The following is a 25,101-nucleotide window of genomic DNA, read 5'->3' on the forward strand; positions in this document are numbered from 1 at the left end:
GAGACTACAAAGTTACTATAGTGCCAGATTGCGGCAGCATAACATCTATTGCTCAGTTTCTAAATACTCAGTCAAGCAGCAGAAGTAGGCAAGTGGAGAAATAGTAGAAAATGCAAGTGAATTTTCCAACCTATTTGAAAAGTGAAACTAAGCTACCAACATCCCAACTTCTCAGTAACATTTTAAAAATGTTATTCTCTACTCTGGATTGTTCCAATTTCAGTATGTCCTGCCACAGTGAGCCAAATGTCCTGTCTTGACAACTGTTTTGATAATAAAATATTAATGTATAGCTTGAAAAATGAATACCATAAAAATACAATAGACCAGATCCTGTTAGATAAATTAGCTATCCCCTTGGGGTCAAATTTAAGTACTGAATATTATAACCTTAATACACCTAAATATGTTAATAACTAATTATACCAACTCCCATCAATTCTCCTTCCATAATATCTCACATATACCTCCTTCAGCTTCTCTCTTCTCATACTACTACCTTAAATCATATACACATTCTTTCTTTCATGGGTTTTTCTATGAATTTCTTGATAGTCACCCCCAACTCAATGTCTCTAGCTGACAATCATTTTACATTTTACAGAGTACTGCCAGATTAACTTTCCTGAAGCACACGTACAATCATGACAGTATCCCTTTTCAAAAGTTCCTGTTGCCTTTCCCCTATCTTAAGCTACTGTTTACCAAGGGTTTACTAGTTACCATTCATTCACTGAGCTAAGCACCTTGTATGAAATATCGCATTTAACCCTCACAACCATCTCCTTGCTCAATTTTGTAATTTAGCAAAGATAAGTAACTTGTCCATTGTCAAAAGCTAAATGGCATAGCTGGGCATCAAACTGAAGTCTGCTTGACTCTGGCACTTAACAACTACTCTGTAGACACATTTCAAATTTCTTAGCCTGGAATATGGCTCCCCTTGACTTTGTCCAGAATACTTTTCCCACTTTATTTCTCCCTCCTCTATTTTCCATATCAAACTAAAGGTGACCCTTGAACAACACGGCTTTGAATTGCACAGATCCACTTATATGCAGATTTTTTTCAGTAGTAAATGCTACAGTATAACACGATCTGAGGTTGGTTGAAGCCACAGATATGGAGGGCAGACTATAAATTGTACTCAGATTTTTGACTGGGCAGAGGGGTTGCCCCTAAGCCCCGAGTTGTTCAAGGGTCAGCTCTACTTGCCATTTCCAGTACAAGCCCTGTAATTTCTTTCCTCCGCAACTTTGACTTATTCTTCCTCATACCTGGGGAAAAAGTCCTTTATGTTCAATTCTTTATCTGTTAAAATTTTCCTCTTCCATTAAATGTCTTATGAAATCTTCCTTAATTCTGCCCGTTCCCATCCACAACCAACCCTACCCTTCTAGGGTACTTAATCTATGCCTCTGCTGTAGCATTTATTTATACATTTCCCTCTGCCCATAAGTTATATTTCACTTTTTAGTTAAGTCACTAATATATCCCCATACTCTCTGGTAGATGATTCAATTTACTTTTTAATGTACATACTCAAGCAAATCAGGTACCCTATTGGTTTCTTTCCTTTTTTTCTTTCTTTTTTTTTTAGACATCCTTTCTGGAGCCCTCCATTCTCCAGTTCTAAACTGGCTATTTTCTTTCTGCCCAGATCCACTCACCATCCTTCTCCATCAGCTCCACATCCAAAAAGGCTGACCTCTACAGACTGTATTACCCATGTTCTCTTGTCCTCTGGCTTCCCATGGGTTCAGCCAGGGAGAAGTACCCATTGGAAAGGAGGAGAGAGTGGTTGGGTTCTTCAGCCCCCTCACTTCCTCCTGTAGTTTGGTAGGCAGTATGTTCTTCTAAGGCCACAGTTCTCATCCAGTGGCCCCTCTCCTACAGCAGGAGCTCTTGTAAATGCCAATAACTACTTCCACCTTTGCCCTTTTAGGCCCAGGCTTAGCTGGCTGCTTGCTATTGCTAACCCTGGGTGCTTCACCATCCTTGTTAGCTCCCTTAACCCAACCCACACCTTTGTGAACGGTCCATTGATTAAACTGTCTTCCATTACTCAGGCTGATTTTGCCATCTGTTTTCTGCATGGAATCTGACAAAAACACGCTCCAGTCTGAATTTATTCTCTAAGTCATCTTCATTTGTTCATCCTTACCCTGATAAATTCTCCTCACCTCTTTCCTCTTTATCGACACCCTTCTTTTTGAGAGACCTTCAATAGTTTCCTCAGAAAGGGTACACGAGGTAAATTTGTTAAGACCATGATTTACTTGGTACTAGAGCAGATCACATCCTCTTTGAGTTATTCTTTTGCATCCTTGCCCCCTACCTTAATTCCTCACAGCTGCTCATGACTTCTGGCTCTGCCTTTTTGTTGTTCTCTGCAAGGAAACATTTATAGTGAGAATGGCCCTTTTCTTCCAATTAAGGTAGGAAGAAAAAAAAAGTAGCATAAATATGTAAAAATATTCACTTTGGTATACGGTTTTTGTGTGTCTGTGTGAGTGACCAATCATGTCCAGTGTTGGAAACAATATAGGAAAACAGACATTATGTACTGTTGACTCTTACATAAATCAGTACAATGTTATACAGGACAATTTTGCAACTATATGCCAAAAATTTTAAATAAACCTTCACTATCAATTCCTTTTCTAGAAATTTATCCTATAAAGTATGTTTGGAAAAATTGGGGTATGTTACTCTACTTTTTCAACTGTAAATTTTAAAAACTCTAAATACAGATCAAGTATTTCCAATGAAAGTTTATCATTCTAATTGAGATGTGCCATCAGTATAAAATACACACTAGATTTTGAAGACTCAGTGTGGGGAAAAGAATGTAAAACATCTCATTATTTTTTGTATTTAATACATGTAGAGATGGTAATTTTTTTAGACATTGTGTTAAATAGAATATACTATTAAGGGAGTCCCCTGGTGGTCTAATGGTTAGGGTTTCAGGCTTTCACTGCTATGGCCTGGGCTCAATCCCTGGTCAGGAAACTGAAATCCTGCAAGCCACGCAGCGCAGCTTTAAAAAAAAAAAGAAAAGAAAAGGAATGTCACCCGTTTCTTTCAAAATTTTTTAATGTGGTTACTAGAGCATGAAGCCCTATATCAACTAACATGGAACAAAGGCAAGTGAATAAATTAGGTTTCCAAATGGTGCTTATATATCATCCCATTTTTATAAATGACATAAAAATACGTTTATAAAGTTATTAACAAAAAATCTGGAAGAATATATGCAATACTGTTTTCACTTACTATCTCTGAAAAGTAAGGATAACAGACCTCTCAGGTCTGTCTTCTGTACAATTTGGATATCTTACAAAATATTGACAAAAAAAGTGTTACTTTCATAATTTGGGAGAAAAAACACACAGATAATACTTTTTTGAAAGAAAAAAAAAGTAGAAACTTTTAAAATTACAACTACCTTCTTAAAGTACATAAAAATTAGCAGAAGCAACAAAGTCCTTTCAAGAGTTCTAGAACCATCAGGCAAAGAAAAGGAATCAAAATATTATCCCCAAGGCCCTAAACAATTTTATAAACAATGCAACAATAAATAAGAATTTCTAAATAAGGCACTTAAGCAGTCCTTAGGATCATGACCCTTTGGAAGTCAGGATTTCCTCTGCCACACAAAAATGCATACATTACATCTTTAATTTAAAAATGAGAGGAAACCAGCTTACCAATGGAATAAGAACATTAGTTTTAAGAAAAATTCCAAAAGGGACCACTAATACTTTACAATATAGTAAGTCAAGTTTACCTTTCATCATATTAATAATGCATAATCACAAACTCAAAGAATCCTAATTACCAAACACATGGCTATTGTTTTGCCTTCTAGATGCCTATTTCTATGCCTATTTTATATAGATTTTCTCCTTCCCCTTTAATCTTAGATGTCAATCCTTTAGTCAATTACTTTCCCTGAAACACATGTGTCACAAGTTGCAGGTCTCTAAAAATACATTGTAAGAGATACTAAATTTTGACCTCAAGTGATGTATATAGCTTACTAGAGAACAAAAAATATACTCCATAACATCAGCAAATTAGTAGATGATAACCTCTACCTAGACGGCTTATTGGTATACAATTCAACACCTGGCCATTAAAAAAAAAAAAAAAGAATTTGCCTTGTCATTGAAGAAATACCATTTCAGAATTATTAGAACAAGAACATTAAGCAAAATTAATAATCAACAGAGAATATTTTCAGAACCAGAAGTAGAGTTGTATCATCAAAACAGGAAAGGAGAATTTGAGAATGAAGAAGACTGATGAGGAAAAAAATGTCACCAAGTTTAGAATCCACTGAGCTTTCAGTACTATAGAATTGTTGACTGATGTCTGGGTATGAGTAATGATCTGATTTTGACCAGACAGTCTTAGAAGGCAGGAAAACATAAAGGGGATATTATGCAACAAGAAATAAGAACAAAAGGTCAATCTTAAAGATTACTGTACAGAAATACTATAGTTATGAAGGGTTACTAAACTACACATTCGTGCAACAATGTAAGTACCCATTTGGTACAAAAACATGGGATAGTCATTGGCAAAAAAAGACCGCTAAGGCAGTCTTTATCCTTAAGGAACTTAAATTCTAGTATGGAAAACAGGTAAGTATACAAGCAAACAAACAAAACCCCTATAGAACTGCAATGGTATTTGATAAGTGCTATACTACAACTGCAAAAATGCTACAGGAATTACCTGTAGAGGAAGAGCATTCTAAGAAAACTTGTATAAATGGGAAAGAATATAAGACCCAAGACAAATATGAAAGGCTTCCATTACACAAAAAGAAAAAAAGTAAACAAAACACTAATGCAAGCACACTGACATGAGTAAAATTAAACAAATGCTTTCTAAACATAAAATTTTAAATCTCCCTAATGAAACTCAAACTCTACAAACTTTTACTTTTTAAGCCTATTTTAAACATGTGTAGTAAAAATGACCTAGTAAAAATTACCCTAGAGTAATGCTTGAGAGTCAATAAGAGAAACTGATAAAGCTGAGTAGAACTTGATCTCACTACATACATAAGCTGTTTATAAATAAAGCAACAAATTGTTTTCCCCCATTGACTTTCACTATTATTTCAGAGATGAAAAAAGCTCTACCTCAAGACACAATTATAATTATTCATCACTGACTCAGTCTATGACAACCAATTCACACAATTCCTATAAAACTGCTTAATCAAATTATTGATAATCATACAATCTATTCAAAATATATTTATTAAAACATAATGCAGTTCATTGTTATTCCATGTAAACATCATAAACCAGTTTTGTATTCTTCCTATCTCTTATCTATGGATAAGCATTTATGAAGTGCTTAATATACACCAAGTAGTATGCTAATCATTCTTTTTCTTAACTTTTATTTATTTTTTTATATAGCAGGTTCTTATTAGTTACCCATCTTATACATATTAGTGTATATATGTCAATCCCAATCTCCCAATTCATCACACCACCACCACGCTTCCACGCCACTTTCCCCCCTTGGTGTCCATACATTTGTTCTCTACATCTCTGTCTCTATTTCTGCCCTGCAAACCAGTTCATCTGTACCATTTTTCTAGGTTCCATATATATGTGTTAATATACGATATTTGTTTTTCTCTTTCTGACTTACTTCACTCTGTATGACAGTCTCTAGATCCATCCACATCTCTACAAATGACCCAATTTTGTTCATTTTTATGGCTGAGTAATATTGCATTGTATATATGTACCACATCTTCTTTATCCATTCATCTGTCGATGGGCATTTAGGTTGCTTCCATGACCTGGCTATTAAATAGTGCTGCAATGAACACTGGGGTGCATGTGTCTTCTTGAATTATGGTTTTCTCTGGGTATATGCCCAGTAGTGGGATTGCTGGGTCATATGGTAATTCTATTTTTAGTTTTTTAAGGAACCTCCATACTGTTCTCCATAGTGGATGTATCAATTCACATTCCCACCAACACTGCAAGAGGGTTCCCTTTTCTCCACACCCTCTCCAGCATTTGTTGTTAGTAGATTTTCTGATGATGCCCATTCTAACTGGTGTGAGGTGATACCTCATTGTAGTTTTGATTTGCATTTCTCTAATAATTAGTGATGTTGAGCAGTTTTTCATGTGCTTCTTGGCCATCTGTATGTTTTCTTTGGAGAAATGTCTATTTAGGTCTTCTGCCCATTTTTGGATTGGGTTGTTTGTTTCTTTAATATTGAGCTGCATGAGCTGTTTATATATTTTGGAGATTAATCCTTTGTCTGTTGATTCGTTTGCAAATATTTTCTCCTATTCTGAGGGTTGTCTTTTTGTTTTGTTTATGGTTTCCTTTGCTGTGCAAAAGCTTTTAAGTTTCATAAGGTCCCATTTGTTTATTTTTGTTTTTATTTCCATCACTCTAGGAAGTGGATCAAAAAAGATCTTGCTGTGATTTACGTCACAGTGTTCTTCCTATGTTTTCCTCTAAGAGTTTTATAGGGTCCACTCTTACATTAAGATTTCTAATCCATTTTGAGTTTATTTTTGTGTATGCTGTTAGGGAGTGTTCTAACTCCATTCTTTTACATGTAGCTGTCCAGTTTTCCCAGCACCACTTACTGAAGAGACTGTCTTTTCTCCACTGAACATCCTTGCCTCCTTTATCATAGATTAGTTGACCATAGGTGCATGGGTTTGTCTCTGGGCTTTCTATTCTGTTCCAGTGATCTATATTTGTTTTTGTGCCAGTACCATACTGTCTTGATTACTGTAGCTTTGTAGTATAGTCTGAAGTCCAGGACCCTGATTCGTCCAGTTCCATTTTCTTCCCTCAAGACTGATTTGGCTATTCGGGGTCTTTTGTGTATCCATACAAATTTTAAGATTTTTTGCTCTAGTTCTGTAAAAAAATGCCATTGGTAATTTGATAGGGATTGCATTGAATCTGTAGATTGCTTTGGGTAGTATAGTCATTTTCACAAAATTGATTCTTCCAATCCAAGAACATGGTTTATCTCTCCATCTGTTTGTATCATCTTTAATTTCTTTCATCAGTGTCTTATAGTTTTCTGCATACAGGTCTTTTGTCTTCCTAGGTAGGTTTATTCCTAGGTATTTTATTCTTTCTGTTGCAGTGGTAAATGGGAGTGTTTCCTTAATTTCTCTTTCAGATTTTTCATCATTCGTGTATAGGAATGCAAGAGATTTCTGCACATTAATTTTGTATCCTGCAACTTTACCAAATTCATTGATTAGCTCTAGTAGTTTTCTGGCGGCATCTTTAGGATTCTCTATGTATAGTATCATGTCATCTGCAAACAGTGACAGTTTTACTTCTTCTTTTCCGATTTGTATTCCTTTTCTTTTTCTTCTCTGATGGCCGTGGCTAGGACTTCCAAAACTACGTTGAATAATAGTGGCGAGAGTAGACATCCTTGTCTTGTTCCTGATCTTAGAGGAAATGCTTTCAGTTTTTCACCATTGAGAATGATGTTTGCTGTGGGTTTGTTGTATATGGCCTTTATTAAGTTGAGGTAGGATCCCTCTATGCCAACTTTCTGGAGAGTCTGTATCATAAATGGGTGTTGAATTTTGTCAAAAGCTTTTTCTGCATCCATTGAGATGATCATACAGATTTTTTTCTTCAATTTAATACAGCGTTATCACATTGATTGATTTGCATATACTGAAGAATCCTTGCATCCCTGGGATAAATCCCACTTGATCATGGTGTATGATCCTTTTAATGTGTTGTTGGATTCTGTTTGCTAGTATTTTGTTAAGGATTTCTGCATCTGTATTCATCAGTGATATTGGTCTGTAATTTTGTTTTTTTGTAGTATCTTTGTCTGGTTTTGGTATCAGGGTGATGGTGGCCTCATAGAATGAGTTTGGGAGTGTTCCTTCCTCTGCAATTTTTTGGAAGAGTTTGAGAAGGATGGGTGTTAGCTCTTCTCTAAATGTTTGATAGAATTCACCTGTGAAGCCATCTGGTCCTGGACTTTTGTTTGTTGGAAGGTTTTTAATCACAGTTTCAATTTCATTACTTGTGATTGGTCTGTTCATATTTTCTATTTCTTCCTGGTTCAGTCTTGGAAGTTTACACTTTTCTAAGAATCTGTCCATTTTTTCCAGATTGTCCATTTTATTGGCATAGAGTTGCTTGCAGTAGTCTCCTAGGATGCTTTGTATTACTGTGGTGTGTGTTGTAACGTCTCCTTTTTCATTTCTAATTTTACTGATTTGAGTTCTCTCCCTCTTTTTCTTGATGAGTCTGGCTAAATATTTATGAATTTTGTTTATCTTCTCAAAGAACCAGCTTTTAGTTTTACTGATCTTTGCTATTGATTAGTTTCTATTTCATTTACTTATGCTCTGATCTTTATGATTTCTTTCCTTCTACTAACTTTGGGTTTTGTTTGTTCTTCTTTCTCTAGTTCCTTTAGGTGTAAGGTTAGATTGTTTATTTGACATTTTTCTTGTTAACTTGAGGTAGGCTTGTATTGCTATAAACTTCCCTCTTAGTACTACTTTTGCTGCATCCCATAGGTTTTGGATCGTTGTGTTTTCATTGTCATTTGTCTCTAGGTATTTCTTGATATCCTCTTTGATTTCTTCAGTGTTCTCTTGGTTATTTAGCAACGTATTGTTTAGCCTCCACGTGTTTGTATTTTTTTTCTTTTTACAGATTTTTTTCTGTAATTGATATCTAGTCTCATAGTGTTGTGGTCGGAAAAGATACTTGATACGATTTCAATTTTCTTAAATTTACCAAGGCTTGATTTGTGACCCAAGATATGATCTACCCTGGAAAATGTTCCATAAGCACTTGAGAAGAAAGTGTAATCTGCTGTGTTTGGATGGAATGTCCTATAAATATCAATGAAATCTATCTGGTCTATTGTGTCATTTAAAGCTTGTGTTTCCTTATTAATTTTCTGTTTCGATGATCTGTCCATTGGTGTAAGTGAGGTGTTAAACTCCCCCACTACTATTGTGTTACTATCGATTTCCTCTTTTATAGCTGTTAGCAGTTGCCTTATGTATTGAGGTGCTCCTATGTTGGGTGCACATATATTTATAATTGTTATATTTTCTTCTTGGATTGATCCCTTGATCATTATGTAGTGTCCTTCCTTGTCTCTTGTAACATTCTTTATTTTAAAGTCTATTTTATCTGATACGAGTATTGCTACTCCAGCTTTCTTTTGGTTTCCATTTGCATGGAATATCTTTTTCCATCCCCTCACTTTCAGTCTATATGTGTCCGTAGGTCTGAAGTGGGTCTCTTGTAGACAGCATATAGATGGGTCTTGTTTTGGTATCCATTCAGCGAGCCTGTGTCTTTTGGTTGGAGCATTTAATCCATTCATGTTTAAGGTAATTATTGATATGTATGTTCCTATTACCATTTTCTTAATTGTTATGGGTTTGTTTTTGTGGGTCTTTTTCTTCTCTTGTGTTTCCTGCTTAGAGAAGTTCCTTTAGCATTTGTTGTAGAGCTGGTTTGGTGGTGCTGAATTCTCTTAGCTTTTGCTTGTCTGTAAAGCTTTTGATTTCTCCATCAAATCTGAATGAGATCCTTGCCGGGTAGAGTAATCTTGGTTGTAGGTTCTTCCCTTTCATCACTTTAAATATATCGTGCCACTCTCTTCTGGCTTGTAGAGTTTCTGGTGAGAAATCAGCTGTTAACCTTATGGGAGTTCCCTTGTATGTTATTTTTCATTTTGCCCTTGTTGCTGTCAATAATTTTTCTTTGTCTTTAATTTTTGTCAATTTGATTACTATGTGTCTTGGCATGTTTCTCCTTGGGTTTATCCTGCCTGGGACTCTCTGCGCTTCCTGGACTTGGGTGGCTATTTCCTTTCCCATGTTAGGGAAGTTTTCGACTATAATCTCTTCACATATTTTCTTGGGTCCTTTCTCTCTCTCTTCTCCTTCTGGGAGCCCTATAATGCAAATGTTGTTACGTTTAATGTTGTCCCAGAGGTCTCTTAGGCTGTCTTCATTTCTTTTCATTCTTTTTTCTTTATTCTGTTCTGCAGCAGTGAATTCCACCATTCTGTCTTCCAGGTCACTTATCCGTTCTTCTGCCTCAGTTATTCTGCTATTGATTCCTTCTAGTGTAGTTTTCATTTCAGTTATTGTATTGTTCATCTCTGTTTGTCTGTTCTTTAATTCTTCTAGGTGTTTGTTCTTTAATTCTTCTAGGTCTTTGCTAAACATTTCATGCATCTTCTCGATCTTTGCCTCCATTCTTTTTCCGAGGTCCTGGATCATCTTCACTATCATTATTCTGAATTCTTTTTCTGGAAGGTTGCCTATCTCCACTTCATTTAGTTGTTTTTCTGGGGTTTTATCTTGTTCCTTCATCTGGTACATAGCCTTCTGCTTTTCATCTTTTCTATCTCTCTGTGAATGTGGTTTTTGTTCCACAGGCTGCAGGATTGTAGCTCTTCTTGCTTCTGCTGTCTGCCCTCTCACTAATCATTCTTGATACATCATCTCAATTAATCCTCAAAATAAAGACTCTAAAGGGGAGCAGAATATTCCACCCCAAAATGTGACACTTTGGCATAAGGATTATTTTGAGCTAAAGGCAATTAAGAAACAGACACAGGAAAAAAAAACTGTCCTCCCGTATCAGGCTTAAAAAGCACAGCATAAATTTCCCTTTTTAAAGCTAGCATGAATTTCCGTTTGTAAAGGTACCATAAAGAGGACTGGGAGTTGACTCTTATCAAAGCAGATGACACCAACTTAAATCTGCATAACAAACCTTACTAAAATAACCTTTATATTCTGTTAGTTCCCCCCACATAATTACCTTCCCACAATTTACAGCCCTTAAAAGCCTCTTTTCCTTCGTCTTGTCTCGATTCCACAATTTATCATTCAGTCTCTCTGCTTCTTTGGTCTTCAATTCTTTTCTCTGAAGGTCTCCATATGTATAAGTAATAAACCATTTCTCCTGTTAATCTGTCTTTTGTCAGTTTAATTTACAGGGCACCGGACAATGAACCTAGGAGGAAAGAGAAAAAGTTTTTTCCTCCCCTACAGCCTTCTGAATCAGGCACAAGTACAACCCCCCACAAGTACAACATTCCTTATTCTGCAGATAACTAATCAGATTTTCACAGGTAAAACTGCCCAGAGTCACACACAAGTCAAGAAGGCATTTCAGCAATAGTCTGAGTACTTAATCGGCACAAGGTTTGTAACTATAATGTCTATCAGTAAGAGCCCACAAAAAAGCAAGTCAAAGCCATGAGCAAATTCATCTGTTCATGCTTATATCTTTGTAAATAAAGTGAATCAAGAACCCTCCACCTATCATTAAACACACTTACAGCCAACAGAGGATAAATGGAATTGTTTTGAATCTCAAATTCTCTCAGGTTACAGGAGGTAACTAGATTAGAACAGTCTCTGGGATGAAACTCACAAGTAAGGCTAAGGTTTAACAAGTAAATGATTAAAAAGTGCAAATTGATAACCTGCACCTACCTTGTGTCATATTAAGCAGTTAGATACTAAAATAAAAAGGCACAGCCCCTACCCTTAAGGAGCTTACAATTCACAGGTTCAAAGTTCTTCACTTTAATTCAAGTACAATTTAAACACTAAATTAAAGATGGTTTTCCTAAAAAAAGATTTTAATCTTACCAAAAAGACAGTGTTAAACAAGGTAAGTCTTAAGGCAGGCTAAAATACAAAGCAGAAAAATCCAAGGGCTTTGGAGTCAAACTGAATTCAAATACCTGCTATCAGTTACAATAAGACTCTGGATAAAATAATCTCTCTGCGTCTCTGTTCAGTCACAAAGTTGTTAATGTTTAAAACTATATACAGGACTTCCCCGGTGGTACAGTGGTTAAGAATCCACCTGCCAATGCAGGGGACACGGATTCGAGCCCTGGTCCAGGAAGATCCCACATGCCGCGGAGCAACTAAGCCCGTGCACCACAACTACTGAAGCCCGCGTGCCTAGAGCCCTTGCTCCACAACAAGAGAAGCCACCGCCATGAGAAGCCCACGCACCGCAACGAAGAGTAGCCCCTGCTCACCGCAACTAGAGAAAGTCCTCGTGCAGCAATGAAGACCCAATGCAGCCAAAAATAAATAAATAAAATAAATTTATTTAAGAAAAAAAAACTATATACAAAGGATATAGCATACTGCACAACACATTAAGAGATGGGGCAAGGGATACAGTTCTGGGTAGGAGTTAGGGGAAAGGAAAAAGTACTGTAATTTAGCCAAATGCACTACTACTCTCACTATAAAATTTAAGTATAAAATTAAGTATAAAAGTATAAAAGGATAAGACATAAAAGGAACACTATCCCTTTAAGATGCATACAAAGAACCATCAAATTTCCTTTCATAAACTCTTAGGTATCTACTGATTACTCTTAAGTGAATCATTATTTTGAAAAACACCTGCAGCTTATTTGTATAGTTCTCAGACAAATCACTTGGGTCAGAGGTTTAACTCTGGGGTTCATGATCTAATTTCCATGAATTCCCTGATATGCACAACAGTGTGTGTGTTTTGGGGGACAGGGCCAAACGACCATAAGATTCACAAAAGATTAATAGACAGTTAAGTTTACATGTCCAGTATTTATAAAGTAGAATTTACAGTTTTCAATGTGAGGCAATTTGAAGAAACTCAACAGTTTACGCTAAAAGAGTATGGCATTATCTAGTAAGTTGACCATTCCCCTATGCTATCATCCAGCAATTTCATTCCTAATTATATACTTTGAACAGTGATGTCCAATAGAACTTTCTGCAATAATGGAAATATTCTATATCTGCATTGTGCAATAATAACATAGCCACTGGCCATATATGGTTATGAAGCACTTGAAATGTGGCTAGTGTAACTGAAGAGCTGAATTTTTAATTTTAGTTAATTTAAATTTAGATAGTCATGATTGGGATTGACATATATACACTAATATGTAGAAAATAGATAACTAATAAGAACCTGCTGTATAAAAAAATAAATGAAATTCAAAGATAAATAAATAAATAAATAGTCATATGTGGCTAACGGCTACCATACTAGAGAGCACAGCCCTAGAGAAACACATGTACGTATTAACCTTGATAGACTAAACATGCAAAGACATTCATGGTAACATTACTCATAATAACCAAAAGCTAGAAACAACTCACCAACAGTAATACAGTTAAATAAATTGTGATACATTATTTTTTTAAAAATAAACTTATAATTCTGTAACATTACAAATACAATCCTACAATTTATTTGCATATTATTTGAGCAATTCTGTGACTCTGCCCGTTTCAAACAACTATTAAATTCTCTTAATCCAACCTATCTCTAAGGGACTGTCCACACTTATTTCAAAGCCAGACCTTTGAGGGCAGTGACTTTATCTAATACTTCTCTATATCCTGCCCAAAGTCTTCACATTGTAAGTATTCAGTATTTACCTATAATTTTCTGAATAAACTACTTAGGAAATCTGAGGCAGACAAAAGTGTGCAAAAGTGAATGATGATTACTTGTAGAACAAAGGAAAACCAACTCCTTATACATAAATATCATACAGATAATATAACCAATATAAAGAATTTTTAAAATCTGCTTTAAAACAGCAAACTTTTCTTTCATATTAAGTATAATACAATTACATTCTAAGCTATAACTGTATTTAAATAATAATATAATGTTTTCTTAGTAAAATTTGATAAGACTTTGCAACAGCTTCTGTTTAAGCTTTAGGAGGAAAATGGAGAATGTGGGACAAGAAAACTAGATTTCTGGGAGTCCAGATGCAGGTGGTAACAGAGCTAATAAACCAGGCAATGGTGCAATGAAAAGAGTACTAAAAAGATTATGAATCTGGTATGTGAGATCCAACCCTAGTCCTGCCACCAACTACTGGCGCAAAATTATTTCAACATCCACCTATGTGGCATCTCTGCCTCTGATCTGTGAAGGAGCACAAAACTTTTTTTTGGAGGGGAGTTAAAAATCTCGAATCCAGCTTTATCTTGACAGAAATTCAGAAAGAAAGAAAAACAACTTTCTGACACTTCCCTTATGTCCCAAACATTACGCAAAAATGAGTACCTAAATATGGGTACTTTTTAAGTACAACCAAATCCTAGCAGAGCACCTAGTTCAGTGCACTCACAGAAGGCAGTCAATTAACTTAAATGAATGCAGTCTTAAAGGCACTTCTGAAGCACACAAAATACAGAAAACCTACTTCTTAGGTCAAATCAAAGTAATGCATTTTAAGTGACATTATCAAACATTTTTTGTGACAATGTAAAATCCTCAAAACATGAAATTATATTTCAACACAAATTCTCAATTTTTTTCATGTGAAGTTTCTGATACTATTGTGAAACCAAACAGTTAAAACTTATATGGCCAAAAAGCATAATTCAAAAGGCAATTTAGCTATAAATATAAACACAACTATAATTTCTAATATTTGGAATAACTAATTAGATATACTACACACTGTAAAATTATATAAAATGGTGGGGTGGTGGGAGAAAATATTTATTGAGTATCTACTATGTGTCAGAATATTTTGCTCAGTGCCTTCCATATACCCTATTTTTAACCTTTTAAATCATCTTCCGAGGTGGCCACATGTTATAGATAAGGAAAGTGAGGGCTTGGCTGGGAATTACAGCATGGAATAACCTCCCAACTCAGCTGACCCTAAGGGTCTTTCTGCTACATTACTATAATTATTTTCATTTCTCCTGCTAACTTTTTGCCCAAAACCAAAGTAGGCAAACTAAGCCCACAGGTCAAATCAGGCATACATTGTTTTGAATAAACAAAGTTTTACTGGAACACAGTCACATTCGTTTGGCCATCTTTGCACTGTAACAGCAGAGTTGAGGACCTGCAACAGAAATTATATGATCTACAAAGCTTAAAATATTCACTATCTTGCCCTTTAAAGAAATTTGTCAACCCCTGCCTTAAAGGATCAATAATGCCAAGAACCTCAGAGGCCTCAAAACTTCGATGTTTAGGGTCTTTGAGACAAGTAATAACTTAAGGAACTTTAAAATTATCTGAGAGAAATTGCTTGAATTTTTATAGTGGTTAAATCATATAAGCCCAAATTTATAAAAATAATAAAATTAAACAGCTTGATTATGAAGTTACTGAAACCTTATTCTTTTTTCTTTTTTTAGCCACGCTGCACAGCATGTGGGATCTCAGTTCCCCGACCAGGGATCGAACCCGTGCCCCCTGCAGTGGAAGCACAGAGTCCTAACCACTGGACCACCAGGGAACTCCCCATGAAACCTTATTCTTAATAATTAAACTGTCTTCTGTAGCCTGAACTGATGGAGGAAAAACTTCACAATTCAACATAATAAAGTATATTTAATAAGCATGCATCTTTTTACTATGTACCCACATTTTTCACGAAAGAATATCTTCAGTATAGCAAAACAGAGCCTGGCTTTTTAAGTACTTTATTTTATATTTCACTTCACACTTTTTAATACATTCACTTAATTCATTATACTTGGACCAAGCCAAACATTTATGTGATCACTCAAGGGTCTATAATTGACCTTCCGGTGTTGAGGAAGGAGCTTGTTTTTTTCCTGGGGTTGTTTTCATTCCAAGTAAAAAAATCTCCTAATTAAATCATTTTATCTTCATTCAAAATATACTTACTATCCAAATACATTTAAACAACTTGCCTAAATTAAGCCAGCATGAGGAATGCTTGAGTACAGTGCCACAAATAATATTTTCTTTCTCCATTTAGTAATTTTAAAGAAGAGTCCTCCAGTGGTACAGTCTATAAACTCCAGTATAGACAGATCAAGAAAACTTAAGTCCTACCAACATGTAAAATTTACACAACTGCTAATGAATACCTTGATTTATCTGACTTTATAAACACTTTGGTTCACAAAATCTTATGTTCAGTTTCCTTGTTTATTTTTAAGAAAAATGTTAATGTCAAAGAAAAATAATCCAAAATGATTTAGTTTGCAACAACGCTGGAGTTATTCCCAGAAACATGCAAGGCTGCATCAACATTTAAAAATTAATCAGTGTAATTCACCATATTAACAGATTAAAGAAAAAAAATTCAAATGGTCACCTCAATAGATGCAGAAAAGCATCTGACAAAATTCAACATCCATTCATGATTTAAAAAAAAAAAACAAAAAAAACCCCAAACCCTCAGCAACCTCAGAAGGAAACTTCCTTAATCTGATTTAGAGAATCTACAAAATGACCTACATCTAACATTATATTTTAAAGGTGAAAGACTCAATGCTTTAAGATTGTGAACAAGGCAAGGATGTTCCCTTTCAACATTCCTAATCAATATCTCACTGGAACTCCTAGACTGCAAAAAGTCAAGAAAAAGAAAAGACATACATATTAGAAAGAAAGAAACATTTCTCTATTCATAGATGACATGACTATCTCCTTAGACAAATCCCAAGAAATCTACAGGAAAAAGCTCCTAAAAGTTATAAATGAGTTTAGCAAAAACGCAGGATACAAAGTCAACATACAAAAATCAATTGTATTTCTACATACTAGCAATGATCAACTGGAAACCCAAGTTTTTAAAAATGATCATTTACAATAGGACTAAAAAACTGAAATGCTTAGGTATACATCTAATATTTGCAGGATCTACATGTTGAAAACTACAAAACATTCATGAAAGAAATCAAAGACTTAAACAAATGGAGAGAAATACCATGTTCATAGATTAGAAAACTCTATCTTGTTAAGATGTCAATTATCAAGTTAATCTATAGATTTAATATAGTCTCAATCAAAATCCTAGCAGAATTTTTTTTGATATATCAACAAGTTGATTCTAAAATTTAAGCAAAAGAACTAAAACAGCTAAAACAGTTTTGGAGGAAAAACAAGTTGGAGAACTCACATTACCTGATTTCAAGCCTTAATTTTAAAACTATATTAACCAAGACACTACAATATTGGCAAAAAAAATAGATCAATGGAACACAGGAGTCTAGAAATAGACCCACACAAATGTAGTCAAATGGTTTTTGACCAAGAGACAAAGGCAATTCCATGGAGAAGAATAGTCTTTTCAACAAATGGTCATGGAACAACTGAATAAATGAAACTCAACCTAAACCTTTCTTTATACAAAAATTAACTCAGGACTTCCCTGGTGGCACAGTGGTTAAGAATCCGCCTGCCAATGCAGGGAACACGGGTTTGAGCCCTGGTCCAGGAAGATCCCACATGCCGCGGAGCAACTAAGCCTGTGGGCCACAACTACTGAGCCTACGCTCTAGAGTCCACGAGCCACAAATACTGAGCCCGCATGCCTAGAGCCCGTGCTCCTCAACAAGAGAAGCCCACGCACCGCAACCAAGAGTAGCCCCTGCTCGCCGCAACTAGAGAAAGCCTGCGCACAGCAACGAAGACCCAACGCAGCCAGAAAATAAAAGAAAATTCAATTTAAAAATGGGAAAAGATTTGGAATTTGGACACTTCACCAAAGACATACAGATGGCAAATAAGCACATAAGAGATGATCATCATCATTATTCATGAGAAAAATGCAAATAAAAACCCCAATGAAATACTGCTATATACCTATTAGAGTGACTAAAATTAAAAAGGTTGATCATACCAAGTGTTGATGAGGATGTAAAGTAACTGGAACACTCATACATTGCCAGTGGGACTACAATTCAGCCTCTTTGGAAAACCAGTTTTACAGTGTATAGTTTCCTATGCTGCTTTAAAAAATTACCACAAATTTAGTGGCTTAAAACAACGTAAATTTATTATTCTCAGGTTCTGTAGGTTAAACATCTGACACAGGTCTCTCTGGGCTAAAATCAAGTTGCTGGCAGAGCTACAGTCTTTTCTGGGAGTTCTAAAGGTTAATCCATTTCCTGGCCTTTTCCTGCTTTTAGAGACCACCACATTCCTTAACTTATGCCCCAAATTCTCCAACCTCAAAACCAAGAACTCTGCATTTCTCTGTCCCTGCTTTCATTGTTACATCTTTCTGACTCTATCTTCTCTTTCCCCTTTAAGGACCTTCAGGATACACCAGCACAGCACCTGGATAATCCCAGGATAAACTCCCTAAAGTCAGTTGATTAATTCCATCTGCAACTTTCATTCACCTTTGCCATGTAACCTAATTTATTCACAGGTTCTAGGGATTAGAACATCTTTGTGGGCCGTTATTCGGCGCACCACAGTTTTTTGTTTCTGCTTTTTTTTTTAATAAACATACATTTCCCAGAAATTTCACTTGGAGGTGCTTATCCAAGAGAAATGAAGACTTATGTTCACGTAAAAACCTATTGGCAAAGATTTATAGCAGCTTTACTCATAGTCCAAACAAACAAACAAAAAACTCAAATGTCTTTCAACTGGTGGATGGATAAATAAATTGTGATACATCCATACAATGGAATACTACATTCAGCAATACAACAGAAGGAACTGCTGATACACTCAACAACATGGACGGACACTCAGATGTATTACGCTAAATGAAAGAAGCCAGACTCAAAAGGCTAAACACTGTATGATTCCATTACCTGATATTCTAGAAAAGACAAACTACAGGGAAAGACAACATCAGATGCCAGGGGTTAAGGGTGGGGGAAGAGCTGACTACAAAAGAGCAGCTCAAGGGAATTTCAGGTGCTGGAACTGTTGTGTATCTTGATTTTGGTAGTTGCACAGCTCTATGCATTTGTCAAGACAACTGTACAACAAAAAGTTAATTTCACTTCATGTAAATTAAAAATAAAGCTAAAACCTCTGTGAAAGAAGGAAAATAATTATATCATTTGTCACCCATCAGATTGGCACAAATTTAAAAATCTGACAATGCCAATCTGACAATTCCAAGTTTGGACAAGGATGACTCATATACTGTTGTCAGGTATGTAAATTGTTACAACTTTAGAGGATAATTTGGCTGCAGCCAGTAAAGGTGAAAATGCACATCAACCTATGGCCCAGCAATTCATTCTAGGGAAAACTTCACAAATGTGCTCAAGGGGATATGCACAAGGATGTTCATTAAACTTTGTTTGAAATATTGAAAAACTGAAAACAACCCTTCAGTCAGGGAATGAATTAATTGTGGTTAGTGGTTATTTAAAAAAGAAAAGGAAAGAAAATGCATGATGGAAAAAAAAAATCAAAGAAGGGTAACTTATTGGTTTGTTTATTTAACAACAGTATATAGTGAAAAGAACACTGTACTTGGAATCTGAAGGCAAGCATGTTAGCACTTAGTTCCAACTCTGCCACTAACTAGTCTGTCTATAAATCTCACCTTCCTTTTCCTGGAAAAGGAAGAGGTTAGACTATACAAAGACTAAGATTATTTCCAACTCAACAAGAACACTGATACAAAAAAATGGACCAAATTTCTTGGCATGTCTGTGATGAGCTTTTTAATCATATAATAATAATTTAGAAAGACCATACAAACTCCTAAACTCACCCTACTGACTTGGGTAACCCTCATATCCCTTCGCATTTTAACATTCTGAACAAGTTAATATTAATGAGTCCATCTTGTCAAGTTCAGATCAGTCTGGCCAAAAGTCATTGAAGTACATGGTAAGATTTACTTGATTTTGTTTTAACAAAGATAAAACGACAAATTGCTTTCCGTATTTTTTGCCTGTGTCACCTACAGAGTTCCTACATTATAATTTAATAGCTTTCACCTGCTACAATAGTATAAAAAGCCTTTTAAAACTTATAGGGACTTCCCTAGTGGCACAGCGGTTAAGAATCTGCCTGCCAACGCAGGGGACAAAGGTTCGAGCCCTGGTCCGGGAAGATCCCAAGTGCCGCGGAGCAACTAAGCCCGTGCGCCACAACTACTGAGCCTGCGCTCTAGAGCCCGCGCGCCACAACTACTGAGCCCGCGCGCCACAACTACTGAAGCCTGCACGCCTAGAGCCCGTGCTCCGCAACATGAGAAGCCACTGCAATGAGAAGCCCGCACACCACAACGAAGAGTAGCCCCCGCTCGCTGCGACTAGAGAAAGCCTGCTCTCAGCAACGAAGACCCAACGCAGCCATAAAAAAAAAAAAAAAAAAAAAAAAATTGTAATATGCCAAGTCCACAGGAATCTAGTAAAAAATCAGTAGTTCATAATCCAAAAAGCTTATTTGACAATTTCATTATCCCAGTACTAATACTTCAAAGACACCAATAACCGGCATGCCATTTGTTCCTATTGCAGAATTTATTACGTTATTAACTTCCGGTATAATCCAAAGGCATAATTAGAATACTATCATTAACATATACACTTTAAAAAAAAACAGAAATATTAACTCCTTTCATCTTGTCATTAAAATCAAAATTTCAAAATTGTTGTGCTACAGGCTTTCGAAATCTAAATTCTCACAATCCTAAACGAGTATGGAGACAAAACACACACTATGTACTACTTCTAGAAACCTTCTAGCTATCAGATTTTAATTTCAGCGCCAAATGCCAAGAAAAACCTTTCGACCGAAACCTAAATTCCGAACACCTTACCGTATGTCAATCAACTAAACAGAGGTGAGTTATTATCATTAGGAAGTTACATAATTTGCACCAAAGATTGTTTAAAGCATCTCATTAAAAGCAGCTTACAACAATTTACAGGCTTCAAAGTTCACCTTGCAAACTTACAGTACATTATCAGAAACCATGAAGAAGATTAGGCTCTTCTTGAAAATGGTTACGAAGAAGCAAGTTGTTTGTTTATTTGTTTAAAGAATGCAGCGAGCAGCCGAATACCAGCAGCTGAGTCGGGCAGAGAAACGCCGACTACATTCCGTCTTCTAAAGGAAAGTGTTCTTCGCCCCGCCGATCTCCCGGACCCTGCCTGGAGGGAGTCAGGAGAGTCACGAACTCGGGAGCGCGGGCGCAGAGAGAAGGCGCCTCCCTGCACCTCGGGCCGGCCGGGCAGGAGCCCCCGCCGAGGTGAGTCGTTCGCCAAGCCAGAGGGAGCGGGCACCGCCAGACAGCGTTCCTCCGAGGGACAAAGGTTGGGCTCACGCCCTCCGCTGCCGGCCCGGCGCCGGCTGCCTGCAGCAGCCCAGGGTCCCGCCCGGGCCCGGCGCGTGGGGGAGGGGGTGAGCCCGGCCGCCCCTCCCCCGGCCGCTCGCTGGGACCTGTTGATTAAGACCTCCACACCGAGCCGCTGCCTGTCCGCCTCTTACCTCCGCGCCACGGCGGCGTCCACTTCTCCTGCCCCGGCCTCTCGCAAACACTGCAGAAACGACAGTTCCCCCGCGGCACTTAAAATACCGGATAAAGAATCCAGAAACTCGCGATTCCCCACCTCACAATCCTTAGTCCCCGCCCCCGCCCCACCGCCAGTCGCCGCCGTCGCCGCCGCCGCCCCCAGCGACTCCACCTCGAGACCGCGCGAGACCGCGCACGCGCTCCCGACGCTGTTAGGCAGCGAGGCTGGCGCGGTTCGCCCAATCCCGAGCCGGCGCGGAGAAAGGGCCCGCTCATTGGTCCGCTCCGCAGCTCCGGGGGCCGGATCGCGCGCGCACTCGCGCGCCTCAAGTGGAAAAAGCGAAGTTTGCGCTCAGTCGCTGTGGAACAGCTTTCGGCTTGAGTCCGCGGGCCAGGTTATGGGAGGACGTGAGGTTTCCTTAAGACGCAATGGGCGGGTTAACGCTTTTACAGACTTTTCTTCTCTCCCTGAATGTCTGTCAGCTCCTGAAGAAAATCTGATTCCTCTTGAGGCGACTCCTCGTGTCCTGTGACACACATCACACAATATAACATTTGTGTAAAAAAGAACCACGACATACCTGAACACCTGGATGTGTGTAGTGTCCCACAAAAGAATTGTCTGCTACCACGGAAGACGCCACAAAGCTAGTACGTAGGACCGAGTTCTGAAAACCAGACAGGAAGGTGCCAAGGGCCACAGCTGTTTCACAAAACTCAAGTCCCTGGCTCAACCCACATCCAACGCAAGGAAATCCAGATAAACAGTCTTCAGGATTCCCTGGAAACAGCCATATCCAAAAAGGAAAGGAAAAAAAAAAAAAAAAAAGGTTTGTGTGTGCGTGTGAAGAGAGACCTAGTTCATTTTCTAAGTTCTTAAATGCATAAAATAAGTAATAATTCAAGAAATTTCCTTTGGTTCCTCAATGAATTTTTTTCCCCTTTAGCTCGGGGTTTCTCAACCTCAGCGCTATTGGCATTTGGACCAAATAATTCTTTCTTTGGGGGCTGTCCTGTGCAATTTAGGATGTGTAGCAGCACCCCTGCTCTCTTACCCACTAGATACCAACAGCACCACTACCCCCATTTGTGACCATCAAAAATGCCTCTAAACGTTGTCAAAGATCTTCTGGGAGACAAACTCACCTCCATTTGAGAACCACTGATCTAGCTGTTCAAAGAAACGGCATCCTTAGAAGTAGTCTCTCTACCCATCCCTTCCAACTGCCTGGCCTCAAGCAGTTTTGCAAAAGACCCCACCCAAATGAACCCTCCAACTACCTAGCCTTGCTTCCCCAGCTGCTTGGACTCCGCTGTCACAGAGCCCCATCCTAATAAAATGCTGACAACTCTCTGTGAGATAGCAGCTACTGACCTCAAAATATGTGGAAATTTCTTTGTGAAATGCTATACAAATGTTAATTATTATTTTTACTTTCTAAAGGTATTTTCATCTTAAAAAAGGGTAGAACCTATGGCAAATAAAAAATTTATTCTCTGGTAAATAGAGCCATTCCTGGAATCCCAAAATCACTCAAATTACTGGTCTCGTGTGCAAAAAAATGAAGGATAGCTGGAAGAATGGAAGGTATAGAAACTGGAGGCAAGGTGATTGGATTTGAGTTTTAGCTTTGAAATTAACTAGTTCCGTGATTTGGGTGCGTGACAAGTTTCCTGGGCCTAAATTTTCTCATGTGTAAATTAACAAGTTAACTACTTTTACTTTTTTCTAGTTTTAAGATTCTGGAAGCCTCTGCATATGTAATCTAACATGGATAGCATAGGGAGTTAAGAAAATATAATATTCTTCCCCAAATAGAATGAACTGGGCAATCTGTGGTTTAAACCCCCCTGTCAGACGGCACTTTACCCACTGAATCACCCTGGCAAATTTATAACTAAGAACTTTGGATGAATAATGAAAGCCAAACTGTAAAATCAAGTGAACGGTGCAGAGTAACCGTAGTAAATACCCTTCCTCCTTCCTCATCTTGGCATCTGTTCAGTCCATCATCTGACAACAACTTCTATTACATGTTGATGTAATAAAATGTTGTGCTGTTTATTTCATTAAAGGCTTGGGGGAAATATATTAATATTGCATTTCAGATATTTGCAACAGGTCTGAAATCTCAGTTTTCAAGATTCATTAACCGTTATATGTGAAATTCGTAACTAAGGCTATTATATCCCTTTGGTCTTATCACCTCTGTGTACTAGTGAAATCTGAGTTTTCGTAACTGAATTAATAGCCTAATCACCTTATAATTGTATGAACCAGATGATCAGAAATAATGTAAATTAAAAGAAGAATACTCACTGATTCAGATATGAGAAGTTATGAAACAACAAATTAGTAGGTACATTAATTATTAAACAAATATCTAAAATTTTTATCAATGCAAAAAAACCCAGAAAGCGAACCAACAAACCATGAACTTTTCTAATTTAATTGGGTTTAGTTATTATTATTTTGATATTTTATAGTACTTCTTAACCTTTCATAAACCTAGCTAAAGATATTATGTACCTAAGCTAAGAACACTGTGCAGTTGTTGCCATGTGGAATGGGAGGTCCCACTGTCTGAGTTAGCACCAGTATCATTCAGTATAGGTCAGTATCATTCAACTCAACTGACTTTAATAAATATTCACTCGTTATTTTAAAAAATGTATACTGAGTACTTCCTATGTGCTAAGAACTGGGCTGTAGGGAATCAAAACATGTGACAGCTCCTGTCCTGGACTATAAAAAGGTGAGGAAAGGGAAAAGTAAGGCAAGTTCATATAGGTAAGATACAAGGGAAAATATGGTAAATGAAAATAAGGTGCTCTATGGACTTAGAGAAAGGTAGTCTTATACTAAGAGAAGCTTTACTAACTTCTAATGACAGGGGGGTAGAGAGAGGGACAGAGGGTAAACTACAATGAAAATACCCACAGTAATAGGAAAACCGAGATCTTACACATGGCTTTAGAAAGATAGATATAAAATTTTTAATCAATTTGAATGACTTGAGTACAGTCCACAGAGACAAACATGGGCTTATATGGGAACAGCAAGTAGTCTGCAATAACTTCAGGGTAGGATATTAGTCATTTATCACACTTTTATTTGTACCCTTCTTAGTTGGTCCTTTGCTAGGCTGAAGATGTATAGGTAAATAAAACATGACCCAGGAGAATTTTTATTTTGCAGAGAGGTAGTAGGCAAATTTGGAGCTTGGAAATTTTTCTAATGAAGGGAAGTCCAAGACTGAATGCCAAGAGAAAGGAAATCAAATTTGTTCTCCTTTAACAGGGCTATAAAGTGACCCACATCTTTTCCTCACCAAGCTCCCAATCAAATCTCTATTTTGTTAGTGTGTTAATCTCACCTGTCACTTTGATTCATATCCATATGTGAATACCTGTCTGTGACTGAGCCTGGAGTGGTACCTGTGCTGAACTCCAAAGAGCTGAACTCTAATGCCTCTTCTAGCCTCTCTTGCACTCACTCTGATTGAGATTTAACTCCACCACTGAGTCAAAACAGCCTTTCTCAAGAGCCACTTTCCTAAATGCAAAGGTCAATGCTCAGTCCTCATCTTCCTTGACCTGCCAGCAGCGTTTGACACCGTTGAGCATTTTCTCCATTTTGTCCTCTGGGCTCCTGCAATACCACTCTAGCTTCTTGTCCTACCCACTGGATCCTCCTGTTCAGTCTCCTTCGCTGGTTCTTTTTTATATCCCCCTGAATGCTAGAAGTTGGAGTGTCCCAGGGCTCTCACATGCAATATTTTACTTCTCTCTCTTCCTGCGTTTGAA

The 25,101-nt window shown here is 37.3% G+C and overlaps 1 protein-coding gene across 5 annotated transcripts in view; it reads right to left on the reverse strand.

Moving 5' to 3' along the window:
- Positions 1–21,386, reverse strand: part of PALS1 (protein associated with LIN7 1, MAGUK p55 family member) — a 103,383-nt gene extending 81,997 nt beyond the window's left edge. For 4 of the 5 annotated variants that reach the window (XM_068543918.1, XM_068543902.1, XM_068543909.1 and 1 more), the window contains exon 1: positions 21,270–21,386. The gene's annotated coding sequence lies outside the window, so the exon portion shown is untranslated. Of the gene's footprint in view, positions 1–2,338; positions 2,355–21,269 lie in introns of those variants that run through there. The other variant, XM_068543898.1, reaches the window with a different exon arrangement.
- Positions 21,387–25,101: the final 3,715 nt, after the last annotated feature.

This window comes from Eschrichtius robustus, chromosome 1, assembly GCF_028021215.1.
Source record: "Eschrichtius robustus isolate mEscRob2 chromosome 1, mEscRob2.pri, whole genome shotgun sequence".
Classification (NCBI taxonomy): Eukaryota; Metazoa; Chordata; class Mammalia; order Artiodactyla; family Eschrichtiidae; genus Eschrichtius; species Eschrichtius robustus.